This window comes from Lissotriton vulgaris, chromosome 5 (assembly GCF_964263255.1).
Source record: "Lissotriton vulgaris chromosome 5, aLisVul1.2, whole genome shotgun sequence".
Classification (NCBI taxonomy): Eukaryota; Metazoa; Chordata; class Amphibia; order Caudata; family Salamandridae; genus Lissotriton; species Lissotriton vulgaris.
Genome location: NC_141693.1, coordinates 438,367,066 through 438,383,921, shown reverse-complemented (window position 1 = coordinate 438,383,921; position 16,856 = coordinate 438,367,066).

Here is a 16,856-nt window from a genome sequence, read left to right as displayed (position 1 = left end):
ACGGCCCCTCGCGGCGGGATGCCTGGCTTTCACCTTGTGGATACCCTGCCGGCGTATCTCACAGGGGAATACCAGGACGGGTTCCCTAAGCAAGCGCATAGATGCCTGCGATGTGGGCGATTTGCGCTATATAAATACATGTACATTTACATTTATATGCAATAAACCTCAGAAAATTGGGAATTCTTTGTGGTTTTACAACTCGAAAAATCTATCTCAAATGGTATTCCCCATTCCATGGTGTTTTACTTGTAATTGCCCAGAACCGGGGCAGTTTACTGCATGGAAACGCCAACTCCCAAAGAGGCCCATAGTCTGTGCCCTCTGAATTACAATCAGATTTCTGAACATTGGTTACACCAAGGGCCATATTTACATGAACTGATGCATCAGCATCGATGTGTCAGAATTCTTGCACCTGACGTAAATGCTTCAATGACGCCATGGATGCACTGCATTTACAATATAGTGCTCTGTGGCGCAAGACTTCACGGAAGCATCAGACATTCTGGTGCATCTTTTGGTACTTAAGAGATGCATTGATGGATGCATTGATGGATTGGTTGTAAGGCTGACGCAGCTCAGGTAATGCATCAGAGCACAGAAGCGAGTCCCATGTCAAAATCCCTGCGCCAATCCTTACGCCAGGTTTGAGAAGGCGTAGAGATTTTGATACAGTCAAGTCTTAGAGTGACACAGTGAAAAGTTGTACATTTCACTGCGTCAGCTCTGCGTGGTTTTAAATGTTGGAACTCCTACCGTGCATACATTATACCTGGTGCAGGTGTATTGTGATGCAGGCCTCTACAAACTGACGCATTGAACCCAGAGCATCAGTTTACAAGTATGGAGCAGTGTGGAGCACTGATTGCGCAGTTGCTGCATCAAAAAGTGATGCTGCATCACTTCTAGGTCCTTGTAAATATGACCCTTAAAGTTTAGACAAGGCTTACATATATGTCCCGGCCATGTTCCGTCCTGGTCTTCATTTACAATCGTGAAAGTTAGACTTGTGCAAAATGCACAAGTTGGGATTCACAAGCACTGAATATGATGTAACCTTGGACTCTTAACACACGATGGAGAGGAGGTCAAGCAGCCGCACGTTTTCCTAAGACATCCAACTATCACAAATAAGTGCAGGAGCTATAGGTAGAATACGAGTCACTGTATTCCTACCTCAAAGCAAGCACATGTAAGTTCAATTAAGATGTAACAGAATTCCTGCCCAAGTGCATGCGGAAGGGAAAATCATTTGACTTCCTCCTCCCTGGTAGTTCCTATCAGAATCTGAGGAGGTACTATTCTTGAGAAAGTATCCGAATTGGAAGAGGATTTAGGGACATAATCATCCTTAGATTAAGGGTACACTGCCTCATGCGCGAATTTCTTTAGATCTTTCTGAAATTGACAATTTTTTGCTGGGTGAGGTACTCTCTAAACTCTGAGATCACTTTGTTTAGAGTCCTCGAGTTTCTTCTTCAAGGCGATGATGCTGAGACCTGCCTTTAAGAAGTTTTCAATAGGCTTGATTTTAATCACTAGGGCATCCGATAGCCTCTTGGCTGGTTTTATATTGAAGACCAGCCAATCACATGTGCATTTCCATGCAATGAGTGGCCAGTCCTTCCTAAATTGTTTCTTGTCCAGGAAGATCCTAGGCTCTTTAGTGACAATCAAACCTCCCTGCGCCACGGTGCCACGCAGATAGTCTGTCATAACTCCCCCATAGAGTAATGTTTTTACCTGCAATCTTTTGATTTCTACCAGAGTATCCCAGTCCCCTAGCTGGATAATAGCTTTGGCTATTGTTGTATTGCCCAACATGAAATAGACACACTTCCTCGTCATCAAATGATAAATCCTCAGACATCGTGGAAAGACCAGAAGAGTCTATTCAAGAACAAGATAGAGAAATTATTCTCAAGGAATACAACTTCCAAAAGCAAAAAGTGCTGTACAAATGATCCTTAACACTCAAGGGAGAGGAGGAGGTGAAGCAGCCGGTCAAGACATCCAACTATCACAAATAGGCGCAGTAGCTAAAGGTACAATATTCCTAGCTCAAAGCAAGTAGGTGAAAGTCCAATTAGGACTTTACAAAATCCTGTTCAAGTGCACAGGGAAGAGAAGATCATTCTTTGAGAAGAGGAAGCATCATGCATATAATTGTGTCATGCTTCATCATCGGCAACCTCTCCCCACCCTGATAGGGCAGTTCCACCGGAGCAGACTCGACTTCCGGTTGGACTCAGGGCAGTAAGGAGTTCCTAGATTAAATCTAAGGGATAAAGATGGGATCCAGATCAGGGAGTTAAGTATACCTTGCAGTTCACGGGTGAGACACCTTTCTTACGACGGGACTGCAGGTATTATTAAAAAATCGAGGTAAGATGGTTATTGAGAGCATGAACTCAGACCATCTCTATATTTAGGCCAACATGTTTCTGTTTCTGCCCTGTTAAATAGCCCTACCGGATCTGGGGCACTCCTCAGGGCCAAGAATCCCTAAATAGCTCCTTGCAACCACTTTGCCAATTCTTGTTATATTATAAAACAGAGGGCAAAAATAATAGTAATACACTTAGTTGAGTCCTTCCAGAGGGGAACAATTAATCTATTATCCTAATGAAAAAAGACAAAGAAAAAGAGTATCTTGTTAAAACCACCCCTAAGTCAGTGCACTAAGAAATTGTAACTGTGATGTGGGCATGCAAGCTACATTGCATGGCACACCACTACACACGTAACATCCACAACATATGACAAAGATGCATGCAAGGACGACGTGCATGCACTGTGTGCATTATTCTGCTAATGTCCATAGTTATCAAAAATCCCGAAATACTACAATCACATCCTGGTTTGTGTATGGTGAAAATTGTTCTTTACCCTAAACTTTAGGGGATATCGGCTTCTTGGTCAAAGAGGGGGACAATTCCTTTTCTAGTCGCACACTGGTCAGCGAAAAAATAAGGTAAAATACAAAGTGTAGTTGTTTTACGTATAGTACATACATGGGTTTGTTTTTAAAAAAAATGTACTGTCTTCAAGGGTCTGTTCAAAAAAAGTAAGGGGTATATATATGCACACCATAAGGGAGGTGGATAGCATTTGCTTCCTTTACAACCTTAGATAAGGCTCTTCAGCCACCTTCTAGGGTTGCACGGAAGGAAGATACACAACAAGTAATGACTCATACTTTTTCCCTCCTGGAATGGCTAAAACCGCAGCTCAAAATTACTTCCAAACCCACATGTTCTTGTTTTCTGGTGGGGAGGGCTTTTTGTCAAAATATCTGCTAGGAACCAGCATACGCTTCGCCATCAGCCACTGCTGGTTCCTATGTGCTTGCACACATTGCCTGTAACATGGCCATATAAAAACTGAAATATATGTTCTCCAGACAATTGCCACTACATAGCCTCTCATGAGCAGTACATTCTCACAAGGTATGTTTAGCGGGCATAGGAGACCACCACGGCAGATGCGGCGTGCGCATGCAAAAACCATCTTAGTTTGACAATGTCACATCCATACATACACCTCATGAGTTTCAGAGGAATGTGTGAGCCCCCATCCCAATTGTTCAAATATCGTACTCACCAGTCGCACGTCCTCAGTACTCATCTTATTTCAATATCACTAGTACACGCCATAACGCCCCAGAAGCATTGTTCCTTGCAACCTGAGTGCATACACACGAACACACAACGCCTTTCACCATTTCACACTCACTCTTGCAAAGAGCACAAGTTGGTGCTTATTTACAAGCCCCTTGCGCCGCCGGTATGCCACAGTGCAAGGCGCTTGTAAATAAGCCTCATAGTTGCTTCACAGGCACCAGCCACAAGGGCAGATTTACAAGCCCCTGGCGACACTGTTGCACCGCCTTTGCGGCACTTTTGTTATTCAGCGGCGGTGTAAACAATGCAGCCTACCTACAACATGACGCATCTAAGGAGATGCATCACGTTATAACGTTCTGCCTCACATTATACATCCTTCAGGTATAAAGTATTCAGGGTGGGCGTTCCCATGCAGGAAGGCATCATAAACGTGACGTAGTGCAATCTACAAGATTTCACTGCGCCACTTTTAGGACACCACTGCGTCAAAACCTTACACCTGCTTGAAGCAGGCTTAAGAAGTGATGGTGTACAGTAAGTATAGGCCTCAAAATACATTGCTGAAGTTGTTTCGTGCTTGCTGCACAACTCCAGCAATGAGTCACTTTTGGGCCACCAGATGCATCAGAATTTCTGACGCATCTGTTAATCCTTGCGCCATGGAGCACTGTATTGTTAATACAGCGCCTCTATGGTGGAGCAAGGACATTTGATGCTGGAGCAAAGAAACAGATGCATCTATGCATATGCATCAGCTCCTTGTAAATCTGCCCCACAGTGCCTTTTACCAGCACACACACCATTAAATTTGAACTCCGTAAATGGTACGGTCCTTTTCTTGGTGTTGAAGCGCAGTGGCATTACGGGGCAGGTACGACTTTATGGTTAATCTTGCGTTGGGCCTATAGAATGCCTTAACAGAGCCTGGAGAAGGCAGCAGTTATGCATGCTATTTTCGGGTCAGTGGTGCTCGGATTCACAAGAAATGTTTACTTTACATTTCAGTGAGTCTGCACGGTTAGTAACACGCACACACCCCCGCATGTTGCAAGAAACAGTGATTTATTCAGCCGCGGCCCGTGGAGGGAGTTCCGGTGGGGCAGAAAGGCAGGCCGGGGGAGGGACAGGGTGGGGCATGCTAAAAACCGGAATATGGATAATTGAAGGTAAGTAAACAATTTAATAAATACAACGAATTTCGTAGCGGGCCCTGCATCGCAAAATGCGATGTAGCGAGCGCTACGAAATGAATTTTATTTATTACATTGTTTACTTACCTCCAATTATCCATATTCCGGTTTTTAGCACCTCCCACCCTGCCCCTCCCCCGCCCCGCCTTCCTGCCCCACCGGAACTCCCTCCACGGGCTGCGGCTGGATTTATTGTATGATGATTTGTAAGCCCTCGTTCACAATGTAGAATCAGAGCTACTTTTCACTTACATTTTAGAGAGTGCGCTGTACAAATGCCTCTGGTTGAGGCTCCTTCAAATAAAATATTGAAATTGCTGACTGTGAGCCAGCTCCATGTACTGGATTCGGCCCAGCACGAAGAAGTTGGTAAATGCTGCTATCATTTAAAAGCTCACTACTGCTTTTTTAAATGTTTTCTTTGTTTCACATATCACACGATGGATGTATGCTGTTGCTGCATGTGTTCATTCAGGGCCAGCTTTAGGACGTTGGTGCAGTCACACTGGCACTGACCTTGTGGGGTGTGTGGAGTGGAGTCCCTGTGTTTTTACAATAACTTTTGGATTTGGAAGCAGGTGCTAATAATTTCCTTGGGTGTCCATCAGCCTTCAGACACCAAAAACAATGGCAAGATAATGATGGTGATTAATGCTGCTGATGGAGAGAGAGGTGAGTTGTGTCTATTTCAGCTCATCCTAAAATAGTGCAAGGGTTTCATGTGCCTGCTGCAAAGAACATGTAACTGGCATGTACCATGATCATAGAACTGAGTGTGAATGAACTATGGGCAGACCTATAAACAAGCATTGGCATAGCCAATAGGTCTCGATTTTTGGACCCTATAAGTATTTAGTTATGCAGCAGAATATCCTTGGTGCAACAACACCAACTGTTGCATGGCTAAACACTTATAAGGTCCCAAATGCGAAACCTATTGGCTATGCCAATGCTTGTTAATAATGACGAGGAAGCTAAAGCAGCTAACACCAATAGACTGAGCCAGATGTGGTGTCTGATGAGTTTGCTCTTTTATTGCAGACCATTTATTTAAGCTTTGAAACAGTTCTATGGGGCTCTGATTGAGTTTGTAGACCCAAGTCCCACAAAAACGTCAGCGCACATCTAGAACCCCAGAGCAGGTGCCCCCGGACATCCCAGAGCAGTGTGGCAACATTTCTCATCAAGAGAGAAATACGGCACTGCTAACCGGGCAGCCAAGATGAGTGTGGCACTCGTCTCTCAGTCCATCCAGAATGGCACGGCAGTGCTGTTATAACAGTCAAGCGGACAACTGCTTCCGCTTTATGGGGTCTGTGTAGGAATTTCCTAGTTTCAATTCCATTTGTGTAGAACGCTATGCAAGTGTGTTCTCAAAACACACCCAGAGCGGTCTCGTTACACAGAAATATAAGTAAAGGGCATTTCTAGAACCTTCGGCGGTGCTACTACACCGGTGGAAAACGTGATCTGTCAGGCATCAACTGCGACATTAATACTGTATTCCAGTATTCCCTTCCCTGTTATCCCACAAGGGGGTAGTATTGCATTTAATAAATGAAACGCCCCCGCTTATCTATCTGCGCCGCGGCTGTTATGTAAATGTTATCATTTCGGTTCTTACAGGTGCTCAATGTAAGGCTCTGACCTCACAGGCTCCACGTGTCCTGGTCTGACCGCACCAGCCCTCCACTAACTGGTTCGAAGTTCACTCGGTCTTTTCTCCTTGTAACGTTCATGGCTTGGGGGACTTCATATGTGTCCTTTTCACTGGTTCTGACGTCGCTTCTTCTCACCGCATTGGTTGTGACCTTACTTTTTGTGATGTCACTGCCTCTGCTCTTATTGGCTCTCGCTTCCCTGACCACCTGAAGAGCAGCACGATCAAGCAACAAAAGCTGTTAGTGTAAAGTGGAGTCGGACACGAGAGACGTAAATTAAGTTCCTTTATTCATGAACAGAAACACTGGTGCAGCAAGAAGGGGGAACCCTTCATTCTTCATCCAGCGCCTAAAGTCCAATGCCAGGGATCCAAAATAGAATCACTGACATGGGCAAGGAGCTGGGCGCGGAACATAGAACACATATGCAAAAGTAAATACAACACATCTCCCCCCTAACACAAAACAACCAGCACCGCCTCTCCCCTACCTCCTCCACCGCCGAGGAACACGCAGGAATGACTGCAGAAATGCAACACAAAAAAAAACAAATCGGCAGGAAACGAGATAGTGAATCCCGCCCCTCTAGGACTCCCTGACCTGCCTCATGGTTGCCAAGGCGATATTTCAAGAAATATTGTCGTGCTACCGTAAGGCAGGTCATGGAGTCCTCGAAAGGCGGGATCCAGAGCAGACAAATCTGCCAAACAGGAGCTTTTTCCAATGGCAGGCCTCCGTTTCCAGAGGCATGCCAATGGAAAAAGGGGCGTGGCTTCACGCCATACTGAAATCCCCTGCTCACAATATCTCTTTGCCTGCAGCAGGGCATGCCCTGCAATGCAGGCTTCGACCTAAAAAAGAAGTGTTTGTCAGAGAGAAGCTTTGGAGATGGAGGAAGATGGTAGTGAGGGAGTTCATGGAGAAGGTCATCAATGGGGGTGGGGGGCTTCCAAAACAATTGTCTCACTGGGCACAACCAGTACTAAAGCCAGCCTTGTGTTCAGTTAACTTTACTACATAGTTATTAATTTAAGGAACTGTCTGTCAGCGCAACATTCCTAAAAATGATGACCATTTTACATCCTTTCTGTTAACCCTCTATTTACTGGTGTGTACTTGCTACCTGTTTGTCAGCCTCATCCAGTAGTACCTGCTTTACACAACCCACCACCATTTTCAACATAGAGAATAGCTCTTACCATAGTTTTTAGGGTAGCATACACATTTTTCCCATACTCTTTCATTTTTTTGATGGGAAACCATGTTGTAATACATTGTCATCACAAATTAAAAAGGCCAGCTTGTTCCTAAGCACTCAGTAAGCCCCTGAATGCAGTTTCCAAGAATGAAATCATGACTCTATGCGTTTGTTTGGGCCAGTGACCAGATATCCAAGTGGTCTCAATTAAACTGTTTAGTAGGCCCCTTTTAGGTTTTTCAATTCTTTCAAAAGAAAATCTTGCCTATTTACACAGAATGTACTGATGGCTTTTTGCTGTAACTCCCTTTTTGGTGAGAAAAGAAGAGCACATAAGGACATCAAAATTAGCTTTAGTGTAAGTGCTGATTAAATGTGCCCTAGGCTTGTGCTATGTAAAAGTGGCAAAAAATAAATCTGGTGGCTGAATTGCACAGTGTGCAACTGGGTAATCTAGGATGAATCCATGTTTGTGTTTCAATTTTTTATTTGTTTGACCAAATTGTGTGATACTGCTCAAATACTTTTTCACTGAGTATTCTGTTTGTTCTTTAGCACATATGAAATCATTTCCAAATGTTTGCATTTGAAATGAGCTCTGTACAAAAAAAGTCTTGTGTTCTTTGATAGCCTATAAAGTTTGGCAAGTTAATGTGAAGGAGGGGTGACATACATTTCCAAGTTATCACTGTTACTTCTGTCCCATCACCGTCCCTGTCGGGCACCCTACTTTTCCACAATTGCTATGAAATATGCGGCTGTCTTATAAGACTCCAAGAGTAGACTTCTTCTGCTCTACTTCTGTGCACTTCCTTCCCTTCCTGTAACACAGTAATTCAAGAACCAGTAAGCTAAAACTGTGCAGAATGGGCTTGCACAAGCACATGAAATGAAATTAAATAAAAAGACATTTGTATAGCGCACGCATACTCCAAGGAGTGTCCAGGTGCTGGAGAAAAGGTTTGCTGCAAACTAAAAGGATGGACGTTCATCCCACTTGTTGGAAAAGTCAGGTTTTAACCACTTCCTGAAAACTGAAAGTTCAGGGAGAGCACAACGTTCCAGAGGAATTTATTCCAGGCACTAGCCCCGATACATATGGCCCAGTGCAGCATCACAAGTATAAGGGATTATAGAAGGTATTACCAGGGCCACTGGAATAATGCAATTCTGCGGCTGCTGCTTTTCTTGTACAAAATTATGGATTTGACACATAATCCATCATCTGAGACATAAATATGCAGAATGAAACCAAATAAAAATAGTTCCTAGCTCAAACAAATCAAAAGTTATTTTAAACATTGTGACATATGTAGGGGTGAATGGAAGGCCCTTCGCAAAGGTTAGCTTGGATTCTTTCAGTTGCTTACGTCTGTATTTGTTTGTTAAACTGGTACTAATGAGGTCAAATCATTTTGCAGACAGAATTACCATGTAAAAAATTATAAAAGAATAAAAGTAACAAGTCAAGTTTCAAGTTTAAATACTTTATTCGACAACATTGTCATAAAAGCTTGCGTCCCTAAACTAAACAGAATAAATACTAATCTAATGATAAAAACGTATTAAATACCATACATTTGTACTTTGTTGGCGAATAAAAATTTTAAAATTTACACGTTTTTTAAAAAGAGTATCATCACAGACCAAAGGAAGCTCATGTAGTTCATAGGAGTTTTAAAGTGCGTGTGCGTATTATCCAGGCCCATCCCAGGAATTTAGCCACAGCAATTGCAAGTTGGGGGGCACAGTTTGATTTCAGGACCCTGAAAGCCTCAACACATCTCCTTGTGCCCAAGTTTCTGCATGCCGGTTTCAACCATCTATTCCTTGGGGCAACGTATAATGGACATACAAATAAAAAATGCAAAATATCTTCTACATGGAATTTACAATGGGGGCATGTGTTTACATTATCTGGGGACCATTTAACAGTAAAAGCATTTAGGGGCAAGGTGCCAACTCTAAACTGGAAAAACAGTTTCCTATCTAAAGGCTTGGAGATCAAATCCCAATACTGTTCAAACACTGGGAAGGTTTTTATCTCTAGGAACTGGGATGTCAAGGCAGGAGGTTGGCTAGAGGTCAGTGCAGCATTATTTATCATGTCCCAGTATAACTTTTTCAATGTAGTCTTTGAGGGAAAGTCATCTGGGTCTGTTACAGACCACAAGTGATCAAGGTGCAACTTTTGGAGTAATTTCCTCACTTCTTTTAGCCAAACTACTTTATGGAAGATATCAGAGTTATCAACGTCCAGTAAGGCAGCAGCGTAATGACTCAACTCCGGGGTAGTTTTTATACGTCTCCAATATAGGAGGGGACGCAGTCTAATCATGTCCTCAATCCTTTTCCTCCCCAGGTCGTAAAGGAGAGGAGTGGAGGGGGTGCTCTGTGGAACACCGATTAGGCCCCGCAGGAATTTATTTTCTGCCACTGATAAAGCGTTCAAATTGGTGAAACCCCAAAGTTCTGAACCATAAAGGCATGCACCCAGCACTTTCATGCCATAGATCTCCATTGTTGGCTGTATTGGTTTTGTGAATGAAGATTTATACTTTTTGGCTATTGCCCCTGCCAGCTGGTTAAATTTTAACAATACAAAGTCTATGTGAGATCTCCAGTTCATACTAGCATTCAGGGAGATGCCTAGGTAGGTGAAGGCATCCACTTCTTCCAAGAAAGCCCCGTTGTAAACCATTTTCCCCTTGAATTTCTTGGAGGGATTCAGATTCATGAATTTTGTCTTTGATGTATTTATTTCTAAGCCCCGGATCCGGCAGAATTTGCCAAAAGCGTTTATTGTCTTTTGTAGACCACTAGGGGTCCGCGAGACCAGTAAGGTGTCATCTGCGAACATTAGTACTGGAACTCGCTTCCCGTCTAGTAATGGAGCATCCGTCGGAACTTGCTTCAGAAAATCCACAATGCCATTTATGTAGAGGGAAAATAACGTGGGGGCCAGGACACAACCCTGTCTTACACCTCTCTCAACAGGGAAGGTTTCCGTGACCTCTTCTTGGGCTCCCCACCTAATCCGGGCATAATTATTCTCGTGGAGTCTTACAAGCAAAGTTAGTAATTCCGGACTTATTCCTAAATCCCTTAAAACTTCCCAAAGTTTTTGTCGGGGAACTAAATCAAACGCGGACTTTAAGTCAACGAAGACAGCGAACAGAGGACCATTTAGCAGGGTAACATTTTTCCAGTATATAGTTAGAAAATGGAACACCTGGTCAACAGAGCTGGTTAAAGGGCGAAATCCCGCTTGGTAAGGCGAAAGGATGTCATTGTCAACTATCCAGGCTTGAAGCTTGTTTTGAACCAGCCTGCCCATCAATTTTTGGGCGCAATCGATAAGGCTGATTGGCTGTAGTTGCTTGCTAGAGCCTTATCCCCTTTTTTGTAAACTGGGATTATTTCTGCTCCTTTCCATGTTGCTGGTATCTTTGCCCCCTGGGCGATAGCATTTCCAAACCATACAAAGTATTTACACCAGCTATCTCTGTCTAATAGAAAAACATCTGCCGGTATGCCATCAATGCCTGGTGCCCTGCCTCTGGTCACTCCATCCATTGCCTCGTGTACATCTTTTAATGTGAATAATTCATTAACAAAAAATACCCTTTCTAGAAGGGGAACTACCTGAAGGCCTGAGTTGTCAGCATATTGGGGTTTGAAAAAGTCGACCCAAGATTCCTTAGGAACATGATTTTTGGGGCATTCAGCTATACCCCCTGAGCCCCACTTTAATATGGCCCAAAACTCTTTCTGGTGTTTATCGACACATGCCTTCTTTAGATCTAGCCAAAGATTCTCATCCCATTGCTTTTTTGCCTTTATCTGAGTTTTTCTATATTCATCCCTGGCTTTTAAAACTCCCGTTTTAGATCTTAAAGCAATACTAAGATTATGTCTTGCTGTTCTACATGATTGATCGTACCAACCCTTCTTAATGGGTGGTCCATTACCCTTCTTCTTCTTGCTTGTTTTCAAGAATAGCTTCTGAATACTAGCAAAGAACTTTGGCTGTGACTCTTCAATCATCTCTTTAAAATTTTCATCATTCATTAAAACCTGTAGTCTGGCAACTTCATCAATAACTAGCCCCTCAAGGACCTGCCTATCCTCTGCATTGGCAACTAGAGTTGCCCACCTAACATGACGAAGATTATTTGATGGAACGACATCTGAAGTCATAAAATTCCTAGCTGGATTTTCTATCAATATTTTTTGTTCTAGGTTGAATAGTAAAGACAAGGGGTTGTGATCGCTCTCCAACCTAGATATGACCTGCATGTCGATCACTTTACTCCAGACTCTAACATCTATCAGAATATAATCAATCCTGCTGCTTGATCTTAGGTTATCAAAGGTATGCCTACCCTGTATATCAGAAGGAGTGCGGCCGTTGGCTGCCCTCAATCCTCTGGATAGGCATAAGCTTTTAACCTGAATAGCTACTTCTGTCCATTTTTTAACCACTGGAATGTCTAACTGAGGAATTCCCCATTTGGTGTCTTCTTCATATGTCAGATCATTATCCTCACAACCTAAGGGTTCAAATGTTGTGTTTAGGTCTCCTCCCACCAAGATAATGTACTGGGTAGATATCATCTCTAAATCAACATCTAAAGCTCCTACTATATCTGAGGATATACCCCCTTGGGTTCCCCTAGCGTAGATGTTGTATATTGCCAGCTTGTAACCATCGTTACAAGTGAGCAATATAGAAAGTAGGTCGCTATTAGAGATATGGTTCTGCTTGATGGTGCATTGCAGAGCTTGCCGTATCCAGATAGTTAGACCCCCTGAAGGGCGTCCCTTTATGTTCTTCTTCGCGGGCACATAAAAGTTTAAAAGGCCCAAGCGAAAGACTGGTGACACTGACCATGTCTCTTGTAACAGCACAATGTCATAAGAATCTATAAAGTCACACCATTCCGGGGTCTCTATTTTATGTTGGATGCCCGCGATATTCCAAGAGATGATTTTGATGGGACTTTCCCTTTCCATATTCCTCTTATTTAAGGGAATAGTCAGGTTAGGGGAAGGCGCACCAAATGGAGACCTTACTTCAACTAGTTTAATACCAGATTGGGCAGCTAATGAGCTGTTCTCTACTGGTTTAAAAGTATAGTCTCTAGGTTCAAGTATCCTAGTCTCACCACAATCTGTTTCTTTTGTCATGGGAATACTAGGATTCCCGTGCTTAACCACTGTATTCTTTGGTTGCCCTACATCCCTCAGATTTTCCAGTCAGTCACATTGGCTTAATCCTGATATGGCAGAAAACCTATTTTCTATCGCAATTCCCCAATTATTTTTGTTTGCCGGGTATTTGGCTTTTCTTATTACAGGGTTCCATTTAGTTTTTAACAATGTTGGATTTATGTTATTTCCCTTTTTTGTGTAAAAGAAATCCAGCGTTAATGGCACTATTTCTGTAGATCTACGCTGGGGGGGGGGGGTATATATTAGCTAGTATGTTTGGTAGGACTTCAGGATCTGAGAGGTGCAACACCACGCAATCCCCCCTAAATTTTTTAATGCCACCCCCGATCCATTCAACCCTTCTAGCTTTTACTACTTCCTGTGCCAGCTGGTCCCTCCCTCCCAGTTTGAAAGCCATATTCTTTATTAACCAATGAAGTGATTTGTTTATCAAAGAAGGGATATTCTCCTCTTGACCTGGTTCTAATTGAGGAACATTTGCTAAAACCAGTATTAATGGGGAAGCTTCCACTATTAGTTCTACAGGCCCTTTATCTATATTCTCTATCTCATTTGTACTTCTAGTGGCGGGCCTTGCAGAATCCTCAACCATGGGAGCTGGATTTAGAATTCCCATCCCCTCTCCCCCTTGTCCAAGCCTGGACGTGGTATTTTGGGAAGTATTTGCGGCAATATCTGGGCAAACTACGGCTTTAGTATTTTTCGGATCTGCCATAGCCAAGTTTATTGGGACAGGCTTTGGTGTTTCTACTATAACTTTTTGCAAGAGTGATCCCAATCTGGTGACCTCTGCTGTGAGCTGGTCAATTTTACTTAAAAGTGGTTTAGTAATAGTTTTAATTTTGTTATCTATGGCATTCAGTAGCTTTTTGAATTGATCTTCATCTAGATGGGTACCACCTCCCCCATTGTTCCCAATGTCATCACCATTTTTCTCCTCAGTCGAGGCCTCGCGGCATTTTTTACCTGATCGAAGTCCACCCCTTTTTGGTAAGTTTTTACCCCTACCCTTTGTTACTCTAGGGGCTGGAACCGGTGTAGGGATTTCCTCTTCTAAGGTGTTACTTTCAACATCAGTTGTACATTCTGGAGCTGGTTCATTAATTACAACTAGTAATTGGGTCAGTGGGTTGTTATCAGGGGTTTGGAAAACCTCATTACTAATGTCAAGAACTGAAAGTGGTAGAGGCGTATTATCAATGAGCAAGTCCGGCGAATAGCTAAGACCCAAAGATGATCTCCTGTCCTGATTGATTTTGGCAACTTTCTGTACCATGTAATTGTCTATTGTGTTGAGTGGGGCAGAAGATGCTTTAGCTTTAGACATGTTGGTGTCAACAATGGTAGTCCTTGGGATGAAAGTCAATATGATGATCCAGACGACTACAGGATAAAAGGGTGTCAGCACTTACTTGAGTGATGTTGGGCAGCGTTCTTGGCCCTGCTCCTGCCTCTTCCTGCCGATGAGGGCCGTAGAGGGCCCGCCCTTTGCCCGGGCTTAGCCCCGGGCGTCCCGCTCGCGTCCCGCAGAGCGGGTAACTGGGGCGCTTTTGTGCGCCTCCTGGCGCCCTCGCGTCGTTGCTGAGCACGCCGCCGCGTAGGCTGCCGGGAATTGAAGTCCCGGAGCGGCGGCGCGTGTGGTCCTGCTGGTAATTGACTCTCGGCGGTGGCGGCTTGTGTACTGGCGCCTGTTTGCCCCCAAATGACTCCTGGCGGTGGCGGCGTGGCAGCGTCAAGCAGGTAGGTAGTTTGGCTGTCTCCCCCGCTTCGCCGGTAACTGGGGCGCTTTTGTGCGCCTCCTGGCGCCCTCGCGTCATTGCTGAGCGCGCCACCGCGTAGGCTGCCGGGAGTTGAAGTCCCGGAGCGGCGGCGCGTGTGGTCCTGCTGGTAATTGACTCTCGGCGGTGGCGGCTTGTGTACTGGCGCCTGTTTGCCCCCAAATGACTCCTGGCGGTGGCGGCGTGGCAGCGTCAAGCAGGTAGGTAGTTTGGCTGTCTCACACTAGGAACACATGTGCTGTATTATCTCACATAATTTTTATTTTCTTATTCCATAATTTAGTCAACACTGGTGCATAATGTGGTGCTTTCCCCTGCTGCATAATTCCAGTAGCCCTGGGTATTGTTTTTCAGCTTTTGTACAGTGCACATGAAGCCATTACTATATTTCTATTAAATGTTTAGGCACTGACAAACGTTCTCTCACACACTCTCACTCACCTTCTCCTACAGTCTTGCATCACGTACACACACTTTCAGACCCTAAACTCTCTTTGTGTCTTCTCTATGTCTTTTTTTTTTAGCTCTGGTGTTTTCTAGCTCTTTTGATTTTACTAAAATTATACGTGCTACATAGTATAGGGCTTTTTAGCCAGGCGTCCTCTGTTTTCTTCAAATTATTCCAGCATGGCATCCTCCGTTTTCTTCAATTTATTCCAGGATATTTTCGGTGCCAGGAACTAGTAATGTGTGCTTTTTTGCAGGCCAAGAAATTGTTTTGCTTTCAGCCAATCCTTTTTTATTTTAGATTGATGAGGACACGCTAGCTTACCCAAACAAAAATGTTTTGCAAAACCACAAAGTGGCGCGTCTGCCCCTGGTTTGCATAGTGCTATTGACATATACCATCCACTGATTTCTACTGTTCAACCAATAGCATTTTTTGCATCACATGCATTGTTGTACCTTTTCTGTAAACAGATATAGACTTAGTAGAAGTATACAACTTCTGGAAGAAACAGCCAAACTCTCTATGGAATTACCACATTGCAAAACTGAGACGGATCACTGACAAAATATCGAAGGTCAAAAAATCGACCTACAAAAATATCGGAGCAAGAATGTTGATGTCAAGAATATCGATATCCTATCTACAACATAGTAAATACAAAAATATCAAAAAATAAATATTGATATCAAAATATAATTATTAACAATAATGTTTTTTAGTTAAAAAAATATGTAAAATAAACTAATAATACATCAATACAAAAAGCAGCAGCGGACCCTTTAATGCCGCACCTAAAATCCAGTTCCAAAATAAGTCCTATTTTTTGTAAATGTTTTGTGCTGCCAACTCCAACGCCAGCTGCAGTTTGGCGTTGCTGTGCTATCCAGATCAATTAGATGGTTTGTTCAATGTTTATGGGGGCGCACCAAATAGAAGTCCAAAGAAACCGTTTCATTTACGTATGTAGAAAAATTCTTTATTTATCTTTATCCATTCTTAAAATACAGATCACCAAATAATATACAAAAAGGTCAGCCAACGCGTTTCACTCCCTAACAGAGAGTTTCTTCAGGGCACTGCGATCTTTTCTGGCAGCGTGGGGTCAAGTAATTCCCTTTTCCAAGCTATTTCTTTGTCGGTCCTGTCCACTTAGTTATTCTTGTATCGATCTTTTGCCAGTGTAGTTTATATCTTCCCTTTTAAGTATCCACGCTCCCAATGATGGTAGTTGTTGCCACAAAATAGTTCAGGAAGTCCAATTTCTTCCTTTCTTTGCTTGTAACCAGCCATGCCGCTACGGTAAAGACCTCAACGCCGAAAGATACAGAATCACAACGACCTCACATAGATACGGCCAGGGAAAGGAAGAAATTGGACTTCCTGAACTATTTTGTATAAAGATAAATAAAGAATTTTTCTACATACGTAAATGAAACGGTTTCTTTGGACTTCTATTTGGTGCGCCCCCATAAGCATTGAACAAACCAAACTAATAATATATATAAATAAAATAAACATAGTTAAAAAAATTATAATGTTTCAAATTATTAAGTAATATATATAATTTACAAAAAAATTTAAACATATACATAAAATATATAATATATATACTTATATAATAATCAGTTTTAATAATTATTTTAATAACTTATAAATAATTAAAAAATATTATAAATTACAAATACATCTATCACATAAAAAAATAACATACATA